General features: G+C 43.7%; 1 long non-coding RNA gene across 1 annotated transcript in view; it reads right to left on the bottom strand.

The window, feature by feature from the left end:
• Positions 1–14,285, bottom strand: part of LOC138658362 (uncharacterized) — a 44,445-nt gene extending 30,160 nt beyond the window's left edge. The window contains exons 1-2 of the long non-coding RNA XR_011317469.1: positions 13,643–14,285; positions 12,347–12,494 (exon numbers count right to left, since the gene is read on the bottom strand). This is a non-coding gene — a long non-coding RNA (uncharacterized lncRNA). The remainder of the gene's footprint in view (positions 1–12,346; positions 12,495–13,642) is intronic.
• Positions 14,286–19,081: the final 4,796 nt, after the last annotated feature.

The following is a 19,081-nucleotide window of genomic DNA, read 5'->3' as shown; positions in this document are numbered from 1 at the left end:
GGCTGCTGGTCTTTTCCCTCTGGTGCTGGGTTTGTCTTGGGTTAGGTGATTGTATCACTCTGTATTAACCAGCACCTGCCTCCCAGTCCTTGCTGGACAACAGTGTTAATCTGCTTTAGTTCTGGCTTGGTGCTTTGCTTTGTCTTCTGTGTGTTTACTTTGTGCAGTATTGGGAGCTCTGGTTCTGCTAGTCTTAGTTTCTGTTTTCTGTTTGTATTTGCAGCCTTCTCTGTGTTTTCTATTATGAGGTGACCCGTTGTTGTACTGAGCCCTTAGATCTTTTAGGGAATCCCTTCCCTCGATCTATAGGTCTTCGATTGAGATTAATCTAGGATCGTTGGTGGGTCTATTCGCAAGGAAGGGTCACTCTCTCCATCGTAGGGTATCAGCCTAGTCATTGTGCAGGGTCAGTTTTCCCTCTTCAACCCTAGTCCTGTGTTGCAGTTCCGTAACAGGTTTCCCCATATTGCACTAAGGACGGTGAGAAGGATGCCCCGGTTCGGGATCTCACTGAAACCTGCTGAACTTAATTGAGAAAGTCTTTATTGGGAATAATGCTCTGTTTTATGTTTTTTTGTTATTTATATGCAATGTTCAAGTAAAAAATACCTCCCATGAAGGGAAGAAAGAGTTTTTTATTTAACTGTTTTACCTGTTGAAATGCATTTCAGAAAAATTATTTGCATGTTTTTAACATCTGTATTACTCTGTTCTAGCCTGCGGACTTGCTGTGTTTAATGGGGGGTATGTGGCGCCCCTGAGGGTCCAGTTGCCACAAAGGTACTACACCTCAGCCAGAGGTGTGGTATCCCAGCTCTCGGTTAAGGAGGGGACTCTACCTGGTACCCACACACTAGCATCCAACACCACACCACTCCAGGCCAGGGGATCTGGGTGGACCCTATTGAGGGAGGGCCCCATCTCGGACTGGAGAAGCAATTAGGTACAGGGTGTGGGCGGAGTCAGAGTCAGTCTGTGAGAGAAGTGAGAGGAGAGAGGAGTGAGAGAATAAGAGCTGGAGAGAGAAGGGGTCCTAGGGGTCAGGGATGTGAAGAATCCACCTGTGGCACCCGAATCCACGCCGACCATAGTCTGGTGGAGGGACCAGGTCACAGTGGGGGACCTGTCTCACACTAGTGGAAAGACTATAGGAATCAGCTTGCAAACTGGAGGCTGTGGTATCTGTATGTGTCACAGCCGAAATATACACACATTCACTGAAAAGGCAGCCACATAAGGTCAAGGAGACCAGGAGGACGTCACCCGACAGGACCTGAGGCTGCTGGCTTGGGACACTGTGTGTATGGCGCAGGGCAGGAGGGTGAGAGTGAGTGCAGAGAGACGACCAGGAAAGGTACACAAGAAGGGGGTCCTGGAAAAGTGCACCCCAAATTACCTGAGAGCTGGCTGGACCACAGCCCCGGAGGATACAGCACCCGGCTGGTGTTTGTAACCCAGAACTGTGAGTGAAGTGTGAAGACTGCACCCCACTGTGTCCTCAGAATTAGTTATGGTGTCACCTGCCCTGTACCACAAGAGTCACCATCAACAAATTTACCTCATATCTGCCCTGGGGCCCTGCTCTACCCGTGGTGAACTGTACCATCTTTGCTGCATCACCGTCGGCCCCAGTGGCTCTGAACTGCAGCGTCAGCCATCCCTTGCCAAACACCATGTATGGTTTCAAGAACCAATCCCATATAACTTTTCCCCTTGCATCAATTTTTATTGCACACACAGGGCCATGGAGTGGGGTCACGGCCCTGTGACATCCCCAAAGAACTGTTGGTCCCGGTTCCAAGTCCCCCACGGCCCTGATAGGTGTAGCAAGTACCTAGAGACCTAGATGTATGGATATGTCAAAGGTTGGGAAGGGGTTAAACACGCACCATGATCTGTCAAGATATCATGGTACAAAAAAGTGTAGTTAGACACCAACTTCAACTTTGCATTTTCCGTTATATTAAATATGCAAATTGCCTCTTCAGAGAGAAAAATGACTTGAACTCTAATGGCACGTATTGGAAGTAGAAACCTTAAAGTCAATATCGACCCTTTAATGAGCCTTGCCATATGACTCAGGATAAGAGCCTAAACAGAATTGCAATTTGCAGACAGCTTTTTGTGGTATTGCCCCTCACGGGGACAGCACGGTGGCTCAGTTTGCAGCTCCTGGAGTCCTGAGTTCAAATCCCACCAAGGACAACATCTGCAAGTTTGTATGTTCTCCAAGTGTTTGTGTGGGTTTCCTCCGGGTTCTCTGGTTTCCTCCCACATTCCAAAGACATACTGATAGGGAATCTAGATTGTGAGCCCCATCGGGGACAGCGATGATAATGTGTGCAAACTGTGAAGCGCTGCGGAATGTGTTAGCACTATATAAAAATAAAAGATTATTTATTTATTATCAGTGCAAAGTAGAAGATCTGATTTGGCAAGGTGAGAAGCATATGGGTACCGTCACACAGTGTCATTTCGATCGCTACGACGGTACGATTCGTGACGTTCCAGCGATATCGTTACGATATCGCTGTGTCTGACACGCAGCAGCGATCAGGGATCCTGCTGAGAATCGTACGTCGTAGCAGATCGTTTAGAACTTTCTTTCGTCGCTGGATCTCCCGCTGTCATCGCTAGATCGGTGTGTGTGACATCTAGCGATGCGATCTAGCGATGCGTTCGCTTGTAACCAGGGTAAACATCGGGTTACTAAGCGCAGGGCCTCGCTTAGTAACCCGATGTTTACCCTGGTTACAAGCGTAAAACTAAAAAAAAACAAACAGCACATACTTACATTCTGGTGTCCGTCAGGTCCCTTGCCGTCTGCTTCCCGCACTCAGTGACTGCCGGCCGTAAAGTGAAAGCAGAGCACAGCAGTGACGTCACTGCTGTGCTGTGCTTTCACTTTCACTTTACGGCCGGCAGTCAGTGAGTGCGGGAAGCAGACGGCAAGGGACCTGACGGACACCGGAATGTAAGTATGTGCTGTTTGTTTTTTTTTACGCTGGTAACCAGGGTAAACATCGGGTTACTAAGCGCGGTCCTGCGCTTAGTAACCCGATGTTTACCCTGGTTACCCGGGGACCTCGGCATCGTTGGTCGCTGGAGAGCTGTCTGTGTGACAGCTCTCCAGCGACCACACTACGATTTACCTACGATCACGGCCAGGTCATATCACTGGTCGTGATCGTAGGTAAATCGTATAGTGTGACGGTACCTTAAGACTGGGATCTAAGGTGTAATGTTTATCTTTGTAGAGATTAACAAGCCAGGCCATGCTAGGTCTGATTTGTCTCTCTCCTCAAGGAGAAACCTTAGATTTCATGTTATCCGTTTTAGGTTTTAAATGCATACAAATTCTACATACATTTGTTTATTGCATCAAGACTTTTTGACTTTTTCAGGAACTTATTGTTAAACAAAATACAATAAAATAAAACAATTTTACTAAATTGTAAAATGCTCTTATTAAAATTATAACATTTGTGTTGTTGGGGTCAATTTCGACCCAGGTCTAATATAAGAGTAAAAAAAACAATAATAAGTCCCAAAACTGAACTCATAAACATAATATAAACCAACAGCCCACAGTCAGCTCTACCTCCAACAACTTGAGTTAGGGACATGTCCAGGCATGTATGGCCAAATCAGCTTAGAGTTGGTACTTTGCAGAGTATAGTTTATAGTATTCTCTTGAGGTTCATTTGACAATATTTTTATATTGAAAATGAAGTGTATGCTCTCAAATGAAAGGCCCAGGGGGCCACAACAAAAATATTAAAATCAATCCTTCCATGGATGAGAAACCCTAACAAGGTAACTAAGAGGTAAGAAACAAATTGGATCATAAATAACTGTTTTTAGGGTATCCTAGGGGTGATTTACGACACGGGTCAAAACCGACCCGTTAACATAAGAAAGAGTAACAGAAAGCTAACACTAGAGGAAGGTTAAGAAATGCTACTTTTGTAATCTGATCCCCCAGTGAGTTGAGAACTCAGAAAAAATGATGACTTCAAGAGGTGGATTGGGGGGGGGGGGGGTACAGTGAGGTGGCTCATAAGTAGAGACAGAGAAATATTTTGATAAAAATATATATTCTTCTTAACGACGGGTGAATATTTTGAAATTCAAATTTTTCATCTTATCTGAAATTCATGGTGAATTGAAAGCTCTACAAAGCCTTCATTTGCCCAGTCTTGCAAATATAATTTAATTGAAGAAGCATTATAACACTGATCATGCAATCAGCAGCTGCCAGACGTGTGTCGTTCCCCGGTCCTGCCTCACAGACTTAGGGATTCTCCCATCTATCTCTCTATCAATGAAATCTGTATTATTTTCTATTTCTCACACATTAATCTTTTTCACTGCTGTGCTGTAACACACACTATCTGAACAGTTTGTTCAGCGTTTTTTGGTTTACCATCACTAACTTTATGGCTAAGCCGTAAGCCGTAATGTTTAAAGATTACTAAACCCGAATGATTGGGTTTTGGTGCTGAACTCTAAACATAGACTTCTCATGGAAGTCCGCTGTACACTTCGGGAGAGAAAGAGATTTTCTAGCTCCAAAATTTGGGCACCAATTGATTTCTATGGTGTTCGGGTTCAGGTTCAAATTCAGGTACAGTTCAGAAACCCGGATCGAACTTTTGACTGAAGTTCAGTTGAACCCAACAAACTCGAACTTCTACAGGTCCATTTATCCCTAGTGACATTCCATTACTATCTAGATTCACCACAAAATGGCTGCTGCATTCCCTGCCTATAATTTTATACATACTGCGATAGTACCTCCTAATTGGCTGTACTGTACCATGTGTTGACAGATGCAAAGCATAATGGTGAAGCCCATCTTGCCATTCCATATGATTATGTAATTTTGTTTTGGCTGATGCGATCTTCTAAAACGTTTGAGTTAGCCTTCTTCAACAAATTCTTAAAAATTCAATACAAATTCAATTCACGTCAAATGGATTCAATGATATAATATTTACTTGTACTGTTGATTTATGAAAAGTTGAAATGACAGAGACCATTTTAGCCGGAATATGGTGGTTCAGAGTCCGCGCTACCCAATGTTCAAAGATACGATCACACACAAAGGTGAAGCATGAATGTGGTTTATTTGGTCTACACGTTTCAAGGTTTTCATACCTCTTCATCAGGACCAAACTACATTGTCTGAGCAGTTGGGTCCTGATGAAGAGGCATTCATGCCTCACTTTCATGTGTGATCGTATCTTGGAACCATGGACAGTGTGGACTCTGAACCACCATATTCCTCATATATTGCAGCGTATCTCCTTGGTGGTCCAACTGTAGTCTTTTTACACCACTTGGTTATCAAATAAGACCCTATTTGCGCTTTTTGTCTCTTCAGTTGTACCATTTGAGTGACCACTTTATGACTGATGTGATGTTGTAAATATTAGATTACACCAATTATACAAAGGTGTAAACTTAGTGTTAAGGACCGGCGGAACGCACCAAGTATAGATGATATGAAACTAGGTGCGTTCGCAGTCCGAGGTCCACCGTAGAGGTAAAGACCCTGCTGCTAGTAAGACGGACTATATGGCGGTACAAAGTATACACACATGGGTTAACTTCACCCTGCGTGAAGGAAGCGATCCTGTTGCGTCACAGGACCGCAGTACCGCACATAGAGCGCGAGCAAGAAGTCAGCGAACTCAACCCCTACTCAGGATTGAAGTCCGATTAGACACTTGCTGGCACAACACCGCAACTGGGTGTGTAAGGAAACTAATAAATAGAATATAAAGGCACGAGAGTGCGTGCGGTGCCGCACTGACGGACGCCACTAACCACCCAGGCTTGGGTAAGGAAAGCGCAGAGGAAGCGCACGGCGCCGTACTGGCGGACACAGCAACTGGACGCTGTGATGTGTGTTACGTGCAGATGGTTAGTCGGGCGCTAGATAGCTACCATCATCCACGGTATTCACGGTGGAAAATGAAATGCTAGGTGAAATCCCAAGAAACAATGAAAACCCTATATTAAGGGTCACCAATCTAACCCAAGAAGAGGTGCGAAACCGGCTAAATAAGATTAAAATAGATAAATCTCCGGGTCCGGATGGCATACACCCACGAGTACTAAGAGAACTAAGTAATGTAATAGATAAACCATTATTTCTTATTTTTAGTGACTCTATAGCGACAGGGTCTGTTCCGCAGGACTGGCGCATAGCAAATGTGGTGCCAATATTCAAAAAGGGCTCTAAAAGTGAACCTGGAAATTATAGGCCAGTAAGTCTAACCTCTATTGTTGGTAAAATATTTGAAGGGTTTCTGAGGGATGTTATTCTGGATTATCTCAATGAGAATAACTGTTTAACTCCATATCAGCATGGGTTTATGAGAAATCGCTCCTGTCAAACCAATCTAATCAGTTTTTATGAAGAGGTAAGCTATAGACTGGACCACGGTGAGTCATTGGACGTGGTATATCTCGATTTTTCCAAAGCATTTGATACCGTGCTGCACAAGAGGTTGGTACACAAAATGAGAATGCTTGGTCTGGGGGAAAATGTGTGTAAATGGGTTAGTAACTGGCTTAGTGATAGAAAGCAGAGGGTGGTTATAAATGGTATAGTCTCTAACTGGGTCGCTGTGACCAGTGGGGTACCGCAGGGGTCAGTATTGGGACCTGTTCTCTTCAACATATTCATTAATGATCTGGTAGAAGGTTTACACAGTAAAATATCGATATTTGCAGATGATACAAAACTATGTAAAGCAGTTAATACAAGAGAAGATAGTATTCTGCTACAGATGGATCTGGATAAGTTGGAAACTTGGGCTGAAAGGTGGCAGATGAGGTTTAACAATGATAAATGTAAGGTTATACACATGGGAAGAGGGAATCAATATCACCATTACACACTGAATGGGAAACCACTGGGTAAATCTGACAGGGAGAAGGACTTGGGGATCCTAGTTAATGATAAACTTACCTGGAGCAGCCAGTGCCAGGCAGCAGCTGCCAAGGCAAACAGGATCATTAAAAGAGGTCTGGATACACATGATGAGAGCATTATACTGCCTCTGTACAAATCCCTAGTTAGACCGCACATGGAGTACTGTGTCCAGTTTTGGGCACCGGTGCTCAGGAAGGATATAATGGAACTAGAGAGAGTACAAAGGAGGGCAACAAAATTAATAAAGGGGATGGGAGAACTACAATACCCAGATAGATTAGCGAAATTAGGATTATTTAGTCTAGAAAAAAGACGACTGAGGGGCGATCTAATAACCATGTATAAGTATATAAGGGGACAATACAAATATCTCGCTGAGGATCTGTTTATACCAAGGAAGGTGACGGGCACAAGGGGGCATTCTTTGCGTCTGGAGGAGAGAAGGTTTTTCCACCAACATAGAAGAGGATTCTTTACTGTTAGGGCAGTGAGAATCTGGAATTGCTTGCCTGAGGAGGTGGTGATGGCGAACTCAGTCGAGGGGTTCAAGAGAGGCCTGGATGTCTTCCTGGAGCAGAACAATATTATATCATACAATTATTAGGTTCTGTAGAAGGACGTAGATCTGGGTATTTATTATGATGGAATATAGGCTGAACTGGATGGACAAATGTCTTTTTTCGGCCTTACTAACTATGTTACTATGTTACTATGTTACTATCCGCGAGCAGTCAACAACACTAGGGAGGGATACTTAGGAGCTTTCATCCATCGACATACATCCATCTACACACACACATTATCAAGACAATACTAGCGCATGGCCGTGCGGTCATGCGCAGTTTACATAGTTGCAGCACAGGAAGCTGCTACAGAAGTTTTGCCCTTTCAGGACCTGCCAGGAGGACCAATGGGATGTGCTGCAGTACCTGAGCATGTGACCCTCGATCTCCAACGGGAGATCTTGCCCTGGGCATGCTCAGTGTGTGCAAATAAGGACTTAGTCCCAGAGAAGCTCGCTCGCCGCAGATCAGTGCAGGGTACAACAGGAGAGCCAGAAAAGGCAGCAGTAACCCTCTGCACAGAATCAGTCCCAGCGAGACGATGGGAGCGACGCCCCCGCTGAGCAGAGCCCACTGCGGCCGAAGCAGAATGGAAGACCGCAGCAGACACGGATCGAGACTCCCCCTGTGCAGCAGAGGAAACTCGACTCCTAACATTACCACACCCCCCTAGGGCCCCCCCCCCTCCTTGGGCCTCGCTACGTTCGAAGGCAGCAATAAGCTGCGGAGCCCGAATGTGCTCAGCAGGCTCCCAGGACCTATCCTCAGGACCGTAACCCTTCCAGTCCACCCAAAAAAATTTTTTGCCACGTACCACCTTGCACCCCAAGATAGCGTTCACCTCGAAATCGTCCGTAGACGAACCCGATGTCCCGGCAGATGACTCAGAAAACCGTGACATGTATACGGGCTTAAGGAGGGACACATGAAAGGTGCCGGTGATACCAAGGCGTGGAGGAAGGGCCAGACGGTAGACCACAGGATTAACCTGTTCGAGGACCTTGAAGGGACCCAAGTAGCGAGGAGCAAATTTAGTGGACTCAACTCGCAGCCTGATGTTACGGGCGGAGAGCCACACCAAGTCGCCAGGAGCAAAGGTCGGGGCGGGGCGCCGATGAGCATCGGCGGAGGACATCATTCTCTCCTTAGAGGCCCGAATGGCATCCTGAGTGCGGTCCCAAATATCCCGTGCCTCCACAGCCCAGTCTGCCACCCTGGAGTCTGCGGAAGACACGGGCATAGGCACAGGTACCCGTGGATGCTGACCATAGTTGAGGAGGAATGGAGTTTGTCCAGTGGAGTCGGCTACGGCGTTGTTCAGCGCAAACTCTGCCCATGATAGCAAGGATGCCCAGTCATCCTGCCTGGCTGAAACAAAATGTCGCAGGTATGTGACCAAGGTCTGGTTGGCCCTCTCTACCAACCCATTCGTCTCGGGATGATAAGCGGAAGAGAGATTCAACTCAATACTGAGAAGATGACACAGCTCTCTCTAGAACCGAGACGCAAACTGGGGACCCCGGTCACTGACAATTTTGTCAGGCATACCATGTAGGCGGAAGATGTGCTTAACCGTGGTAGCAGCACCAAATGCACCATTTTCGAGAAATGATCGGTGATGACCCAAATGATGGTACAGCCGCGAGACTTGGGCAAACCCACGACAAAGTCCATCCCGACCATCTCCCAGGGCCTATCTGCCATCGGCAAGGGATAGAGCAACCCAGCTGGCCTTTGACGCGGAGATTTATTTTTGGCGCAGGAGACACACGCCAGAATATAATCCCTGACATCCCGGACCATATGCGGCCACCAGTACGTCCTCGCCAGTAGCTCAGATGTCCTCTTTGTCCCAAAGTGTCCACCCACCCTGGACGAATGAGCCCAAGAGAGAACCTCCGGTCGCAAATTAATGGGCACAAAAGTCTTGCCCGGAGGCACAGACTCCAGCGAAACCGGCGCTACGGTTCTCAAGCTCTCAGAAGGGACAATAAGCCGAGGCTCCTCTTGCTCCTCTTCAGTTGACATAAGGGAGCCGGAGAGAGCGTCAGCACGAATATTCTTCTCCCCGGCGAGAAAATGAAGAGAAAAGTGGAACCGGGAAAAGAACAAGGACCATCTGGCTTGGCGAGAATTTAGCCGCTGGGCTGTTTGTAAGTAGACCAAATTTTTGTGGTCCGTGTAAACCTGAAAGGGAAACCACGCACCTTCCAGAAGATGTCTCCACTCTGAAAAGGCCAACTTCATTGCTAGCAGCTCCCTATCCCCGATGGAGTAGTTTCTCTCCGCTGGCGAGAAGGTCTTAGAGAAGAAAAAGCATGGATGCTTCCGAACTTGAGCATCCTTCTGATAGAGGACTGCTCCAGCACCAACGGAGGCATCCACCTCCATTAGGAATGGCTTATCTACATCGGGACGATGTAAGATGGGAGCGCTAGCAAAGTGGGACTTAATAGAAGTGAAGGCCTTGGAGACCTCTTCCGACCACAATTTAGGATTCGCTCCCTTCTTGGTGAGGGCTACCAAGGGAGCTACCAGAGTTGAGAAGTGGGGAATGAACTGGCGGTAATAGTTAATGAACCCCATAAAGCGCTGCACCGCTTTAAGAGAATGGGGCTCTTGCCAGTCCATCACAGCCTGTAGTTTGGCAGGATCCATAGCCAATCCCTGGGCGGAGATGATATAGCCCAGGAACGGTAAAGACTCCTGCTCAAACATACACTTCTCCAACTTAGCAAAAAGAGAGTTTGCCCATAGGAGGTCGAAGACTCTGCCAACATCTCTCCGGTGGGAGTCAATATCTGGAGAAAAGATGAGAATATCATCCAGATAGACTACAACTGAGGTGGAAAGCATATCCCGGAAGATGTCGTTGACAAAATCTTGATCGAGACTCCCCCTGTGCAGCAGATGAAACTCGACTCCTAACACTTAGCTGGTGAAGAAGCTGGCAACGAAACGTGCGTCGGGATGAGGGGACATACCTGATGACCATCTCCATCTCAGGGTTTTCCTTTGTGCCATCACATAAAGGTATCCTCCAAAAGTATATGATATTGGATTGTTAGTGTTTAAGGGGAGGCTACATTAATTCAATTGGTTTGTAACTTCCTATGCACCTATTTATTCACTTTATTTGACCAGTCTTTGGTGGTTTAACACTGCTGAGATATGAGAAAAGTCCACAGCGCTATTGTTCCTGTAAATCACCACCTCCTTAGATGCTTAGTACTGCTAAAAATCGCTGCTGTGCCATGTTTGCCATATATAAACACTGGGTGCATATAAAAAGACGAGTATGCAAATCCAAGGGAAGGAAAAAACAGAAATGCACTCACCGGTCTCTTGTGCGATAGTCCTTTATTCAGAACATGTGCAGGCACACTTGGGGAGAACGTGGACAAAAGACGACGGCCGTTTCGCGGGGGCGATTGAGACCCGTAGAAGCGCGGCAGCGCGAAACGGCCGTCGTCTTTTGTCCACGTTCTCCCCAAGTGTGCCTGCACTTGTTCTGAATAAAGGACTATCGCACAAGAGACCGGTGAGTGCATTTCTGTTTTTTCCTTCCCTTGGATTTGGTTTAACACTAATTGTAACTAAATTGGAATTTTACACTTATATATGCCACATAGGAACTACAATACCCCCTCTACTATTTTTAGTGATATTATCGCTATACCTCCCATACACCAGACACCTATTCATGTCCTCCCTATACATAAGGGAACTTCACATGCATGATACCTGATATATTGGCCCCAACAAGGAAGGGTAGTCACAGGACCTAAAATGTTTTAATACTTCTTCCATGTAATATTTCCCAGTAATTGGATTATACACATTTATTTGGTCACGCTATCGTCCCCTGTTGGACATTCTGCTTTTTTTAAGTTTTTTTTTATTTATTCTTTACATTTCAATAAAAATGTATAGCTAATGGATCTATTCAATGCTCGATCTCACTCTAGTCTGAGTTGTTTGTTTTTATTTATACGGGAATGCCATTATATGTGGATATTTGTGAATAATTAATCTGTTATATAATCTACAATATCTAAGAGCACAAATCATGATAAAAATAGCACCAAACCTAAATGAAGAAGAGATATTGTGAATAAATAGTGCGAAGAATTAAAGCTGTTGAGTGGAGTGCCTGCTCAGTCAGATACAGTTCTGTGTGATTTATCTCCATTAGGTCTGACTAACTAACCTTGCCACAAGCTCTCCTCATATGAGTATATCCACAGTACACAGAGAGTTAAAAGGGCTGTATATGGCACGAGAATGCTTCATCTCCTCCGCAGTTGGCACGCTGTACGAATACTCACCAGTGTGGAAATGATTGTGCTTATTAAGATGAATTCCTCATTACACTGTTCCCCTTGTCTTTGTTCATCAACCATTGACGATAAAATGGCAGATTCACATATTTTATTCATTTTTTATTCCTTTTAAGATGTTGTTTTTGTAGCTGTACGAGACTTGTTTTTTTTTTTGCAAGATAAGTTGCATTCTTCGATGGCACCATTTTGGAGCACATATAACTTATAATGAAAATTTTGACGTAGCTTTCCTGTGGTTTTTTTATATACTCTTTTCATGATGAGGTGTAAAAAAAACACAAATTTTTTAAATCTTTTTCTGTGTATCGGTGTGATTGCATCGGTACCAAATGTGTCCAAAGTAATTTACAACTAGAGATGAGCAAATTTATACAAGTGAAATTTAATTCTACTACAATATATAATAAATTTGCTTTTTTGAAAATATAGATTTTTTTAAATTTTATTTGCGAGTATTCAGCAAACACATGTAAAAAACATGATACTCAACGTACCACCCACTTGAACGTCGTGACCTCTGACTTCCTCATCATGTTCAATTCATACAAAGATAGGGGCAGTGACTCCAGTGCTGGTTGGCTGCAATGCACCATGCGTCATACAACCACAAGAAAGTACCCGGGAGAGCGAGTGCCAACACCGCTGGAACGAAAACGGCACAGGAGGTGAGTATAGGCTTTTTTAACTTATCAGGGCCAAACATTTAGATCAACAAGTTGTCTTAGTAGTGGACAAACAGGAGTATAGGAGTAAGGAGTAAGGAGTATACAGTAGTGATGGAAGCTTGCTCCATCATTCTTGGAGCAGGCTCAGCTCCTGAGCCTACTACACATAGCTGCACCTCGCGTGTTAACTTTAGTAAGAAGAATTTTTTTATCTTTAAGCAAGAAATGTAATGTCCGTAAATATTAAAATAGGGTTAATTAACCCTATTTTGCTTAACGAATATGAAAAATAGATATTATAGCGTGCCGAAGAAACTATTTGGCTGGGGACAATCCATATACCATACAATACTCGAAGTTTTGTAAATTGCATTGTGCATGATCTCCAACAAAACAGTTAGTAATGCACAACCATCTCATGAGTTTTCCCGAGAAGGAAGCAAAATCGCGGAATTAATCCCATTACACTATTTATGAAAATTACATTTTCAGCCTAAAAATGAAAAAAATAAAATGGAAAGGTTAAGTTACTCTTTAGCTGAAATCCAAGTAGAGATGTAATCATCATACATAAAAGATGGATAATACCTGTAATGACACCTTCTGCTCTCATGATTTCTCCAAATAGGATGTAACATATACCGTATAAGACATTTTTACTGCAAATAAAATTGAGCGAAAACTCAATACTTCAAAGGTTGCATTATACCATGGTAGGACCAGCATTGATTTTCCTCTTTTACATTGTGTGGTTAAACAAATTCTATAAAGGGACGTGTTATAGGCTGTTGCATACCATCATCCAGTTCAGCAGATTGCAATCAATAAATGCCTCTCTCTATAACAATGTGAACCTAACACAACTCTCCATAAACAGAAGTTGCCTTCTGTGTTGCTGACATTTCCAGTCAATAATGACTTTGAAAAATGACATTTAGCTCAAAATCGATAACTCATAAACCCCAACAGTATTGTTTTTGCCATATGTATGTGAAATGAAATATATATACACAAAGTTTCAGTTATGAAAAAGTCTTTGTTTTTGACCTAAAAAATGGTTGTCCGGAGGCGAAGTAACTTTGGCTGACCGATATTCTTTAAGCATATAAAACAATGTCAACATACCTTAATAATGGCAGACCATTGTTTATGATGCTGGAGCGCGACCGACTTTACTGCCTCAGTGAATGCCAAGTTTCCAGACGAGTTAAAGGAAAAATACAGTTATTAATTAATAGCCATTAATATGTAAAATAAAGAGGTATTAGAAATTATATACAAGTCCTCTAGAATAAGTGCTTATATGAAACAAATAATATGCCTGACCTAAATTATGGGGAAGATTTACCAACTAGGTCTAAGATTTAGACAGTATAAACTTACAAGGAGAATTTATCAAGGCTGGTTTACCAGTTTGCTTGCTGAAATAGTGATGACTTTTGGTGCTAATGTTTTTTGTAGATATGGGTCTAGTTAAAAAAAGTAAACCCTGCCATCTCTTAGGTTAAGTAGAATCCTATTTTTTAGGACAAGGACATGGGATATTGCTTGATACCAGATTTGGTGCATCTTTAGACACCTACTGGTTGGCTTACCTTTGGCTCACTTTAGACAAATATTTTTGCGTGGTAGTTATGGCACACATGGTCACTACATGACAATAACAATGAGAATTGTCATCTCTTGTATAACACCACATAAAATTTAAGGCAACGTTGTTGGAGATCTTCAGCTAACATCTTTTAAAGGAATTGTCCACGACTGGGAGATCCCCTACTCGTTCTCCATGTTTGGCACAGTTAAAATGAAAAAGCTTATACTCACCTCCTGTGCAAGCACCATCATAGTAGTGTCAGCATTCACGTTCCCTGGGCTTATATGAGGTTCTTATGTCATGTGAGCCCTGCGCCCAATCAGTGCTGGCGTCACTGTCCCCACCTCTGGACATATACGTGATCAAGTGGAAGTGAGAGCTGTGGCTCGCCACTCACTTCCTCTTGATTACTTATATGTCTGAAGGTGGGGACAGTAACACAAGAGCTGATTAGGCGTAGGGCTCACATGACATAACAACCTCGCATGAGCCCAGGGAACATGAGTGCCGGTATCGGTAGAATGGCGCAAGCACTGGAGGTGAGTATGGGTGTTTTTATTTTAATGAGGACAAACATGGGAGATGAGAAGGAGTTGTCCAGTAGTGGAAAACTCCTTTAAACTAAGATCTCAGATTAAAAGCCAGGTATTAAATGGAATCTGTTAGTAGGATTTCCCTATGCCGGAGGAAGCACCTGTTGGAGAATAGAGAGGAAAGGATATCAGCTTCAGACCTACAAACAGCTCTTCAGTCTCATTTGCATATTCGTTCAGACACCAATTTCTGATTAACAGAGGAATGTACTGGCCATGTAAAGGTATTGCATGACTTGTCTTTGAAAGAGTTACATGCACATATAAATAGTTTGGGGGTGAAATCTTGCACACAGATTTCCTTTATTTAGAACATTCACCAACTATTGGAAACTTTTCTTCATCAACTTTATATTGTCCTAAGGAAAATCCTCGTTCATGCCATTGGTTGTCCACAGTCTTGTAGCTACTGGGGAACAGAGGGGCCAGTCGCCCCGTGTTCTGAGGGGACGCACCAGGTGATATGCCACTGTATCTGTATCAGCGTGCACAGCATGCCTATAGAGATAAGATCTGCGGCAGAGCAAGGAGAATTGATTTCCCTGCACTGCCACCTAGCCGCTATGGGCCCCTGAGTAGGTGGGGGGCGGTGCTAGCAGTGGGCCCCCACCTATTATCGCAAGTTCAAGTGTATCAGCTGAATACCTAAACAGTTTACTGCATTGATGAGAGTGGGAGCCAGAAGCTCCCTCTCCCATCATCCCCCTATTAGCCTCTGATGTCCATGATGCAGACACTGACAGCAGGCGCAATGATGTCTCTACTCGGCACCCGATGTCCGGAGATGTGCGTTCACTTGGAGCAGTGGAGGAATCAGGAGGAGAGGTGAGTATTGGATATTTTTATAATGGGGGGGGGTGTATTATGCTAAAGAGTCTGCCTATGGGGGTGCATTATACTATATAGAATATGCCTATATGGAGTGCATTATACATTATAGAGTCTGCCTATGGGTGTACATTATATACAGTGGGTAAGGAAAGCATTCAGATGCCTTTAAATTTTTCATTCTGTTTCATTGCAGCCATTTGGTAAATTCAAAAAAGTTCAATTTTCCACATTAGTGTACACTCTGCACCCCATCTTGACTGTAAAATAACAGAAATGTAGAAATTTTTGCAAATTTCATAAAATAAAAACTGAAATATCACATGGTCATAAAGATTCAGACCATTAACTCAGACACTCATATTTAAATCACATGCTGTCCATTTCCTTGTGATCCTCCTTGAGATGGTTCCACTCCTTCATTGGAGTCCAGCTGTGTTTATTTACACTGATAGGGCTTGATTTGGAACGGCACACACCTGTCCATATAAGACCTCACAGCTCACCGTGCATGTCAGACCAAATGAGAATCATGAGGACAAAGGAACTGGCCAAAGAGCTCAGAAACAGAATTGTGGCAAGGCACAGATCTGGCCAAGGTTACAATAAAATGTCGGCAGTACTCAAGGTTCCTAAGCGCACAGTGGCCTCCATAATCCTTAAATGGAAGAAGTTTGGGACCACCAGAAGTCTTCCTACACCTGGCCGTCCAGCCAAACTGAGCAATCGTGGGAGAAGAGCCTTGGTGAGAGACGTAAAGAAGAACCCCAAGATCACTGTGGCTGAGCTCCAGAGATGCAGTAGGAAGATGGGAGAAAGTTACACAAAGTCAACTATCACTGCAGCCCTCCACCAGTTGAGCCTTTATGGAAGAAAGGCCCTACGGAAGCTTCTCCTCAGTGCAAGACAAATGACAGCCTGAATAGAGTTTGGTAAAAAAACACATGAAGGACTCCCAGACTATGAGAAAGAAGATTCTCTGGTCTGATGAGACAAAGATAGACCTTTCTGGTGATAATTCTAAGCGGTATATGTGGAGAAAACCTGGCACTGCTTATCACCTGTCCAATACAATCCCAACAGTGGAACATGGTGGTGGCAGCATCATGCTATGGGGATGTTTTTCAGCTGCAAGGACAGGACGGCTGGTTGTCATTGAAGGAAACATGAATGCGGCCAAGTACAGAGATATCCTGGATGAAAACCTCTTCCAAAGTTCTTTGGACCTCAGACTTGGCCGAAGGTTCACCTTCCAACAAGACAATGACCCTAAGCACACAGCTAAAATAACAAAGGAGTGGCTTCAGAGCAACTCTGTGACCATTCTTGACTGACCCATCCAGAGCCATGAGATAAACTCAATTGAGCATCTCTGGAGAGACCTGAAAATGGCTGTCCACCAACATTCATCATCCAACCTGACGGAACTGGAGAGGATCTGCAAGGAAGAATGGCAGAGGTTCCCCAAATCCAGGTGTGAAAAACTTGTTGCACCATTCTCAAGAAGACTCATGGCTGTGCTAACTCAAAAGGGTGTTTCTACTCAATTCTGAGCAAAGGGTCTGAATACTTATGACCATATGATATTTCAGTTTTTCTTTTTTAATAAATTTGCAAAAATTTCTACATTTTTGTTTTTTTACAGTCAAGATGGGGTGCAGAGTGTACGTTAGAGAGAAAAAAAATGAACTTTTTTGAATTTACCAAATGCAATGAAACAAAGAGAGAAAAATTTAAAGGGATCTGAATACTTTCCTTACCCAATGTAAAAGAGAGTCAGCCTACAGGGGGTGCATTATACTAAATAGAGTCTTCTTATGGGGTTCATTATACTATAGAGAGTCTCCCAATGAGAGGTGCATTAAACAATATAGAGTCTCCCTATGGGGGGTGGATTAAAATATATAGAGTCTCCCTATGTGGTTGCATTATAGTATATAGAGTCTGCCTATGGGAGGTGCATTATACAATATAGAGTTTCCCAATGGGGGGTGCATTATACTATATAGAGTCTCCCTATGGGGGTGCATTATCTAATATAAAGTCTGGCTATTGGGGTGCATTACACAATATAGAGTCTGCCAATGGGTGATGCATTATACAACATAGAATCTACCTACGGAGGGTGCATTGTACAATATAGAATCTGCCTATGGGGGTTCATTATACTATATAGATTCTGCCTATGGGGAGTACATTATACGATATAGAGTCTGACTATGGGGGTGCATTATATAGAGTCTGCCTAAGAGGAGTGCATTATGCTATATAGAGTCTGCCTATTGGTAGTGCATTATACTATAAAGGCATATGAGGAGTGCATTATGCTATATGGAGCCCTATAGGGAATGCATTATACTATATGGGGGCCTATAGGGAGTACATTATACTGTATTGAGGACTATCTGGTGCATTATACTATACAGAGGATATCTAGGGGGCCATCATACAGTGAGGATGAGGAGATTACAGTGATGGGGCCATCATACTGTGTTGGAGCTATCAAACAGTTTGGGAGCTACTAAGGGGTCAGTATACTGTGTGGATAGTACTATACAGTGAGGGGGCATTATACTGTGCATAATAGAGCATCATACTGTGTATAGGGGAGCTTTACAGGGGAGAGACTCAGGACATTATTAAATGTAAAGTGGGCACTTATTGTTATAGGGGAACTCAGGTTACTGTGACTGTCAAAGGGGCACACAGAGGGCTATATTACTTTCTTGGTTTCTAGGAGGCAAAATGTGGGCTATGTTTTCTAGGGAACTTCCACCTGGCATTACTATATTCTAGAAGGTTGCTTTCAAATTTAGAGGGCACAGGGAACCACACAGCAGGTGCAGTAATAGGGACACATACGGCAGCAGCTCAGTATTGGGGTATCAGCAGGATGAGGAGTTTGTGCAGGTTGGGAATAGTCCCATTGGGGAGAGTGCTGAAAATATGAGAAGTGAAATGAGTCTTTGTTGTATTCTCTGCAGCCGAGTTGTGGCTGGAGGAACTTGTCATGTCGGTCTGGGCCAAATGGAAAAGATGGGAAAAGTGAACGACTCCATCAGAAAGAACGTCAGCGGTAAGTCACCATCTGTAACTGTGCTGTGATCTCTTATATATGTTATGCAGGACTGGTATCTACCACTGACTACATGGCGGTAATATCAACGTTGGTCTTAGATTATTTTCAGCAATAGCGCAGTTATCTGCTGAGGTTCTCCTACATCCAACTATTAGGGTGTGCCACCATAGTTGTAACCAAGGCTACCTGATTAGGGGCTCACTCAGAAGTTTGGCCTCCCTGAGCTAAAACCCTAGCTATGCCTCTGGTTGTCCACAAGTGTTGCACTCTAAAAAAAAATACATTTCAAAATAAAGAATTTCCTCAGCTGCAATTCCGAATTTGTGGTTTATTTTATATAAGGTCACATCTGTAACTTAAAGTTTATCGGTTCTACAGTAAGAAAACTATAAAAAACAGGATAAGGGAACATTTACGGTATATGACCTCAAACAACCCACAAACCGTAATATTTTAAACATTTCCAATCA

Source organism: Ranitomeya imitator, chromosome 1 (assembly GCF_032444005.1).
Source record: "Ranitomeya imitator isolate aRanImi1 chromosome 1, aRanImi1.pri, whole genome shotgun sequence".
NCBI lineage: Eukaryota > Metazoa > Chordata > Amphibia > Anura > Dendrobatidae > Ranitomeya > Ranitomeya imitator.
This window is presented reverse-complemented; position numbering and strand designations above follow the sequence as displayed.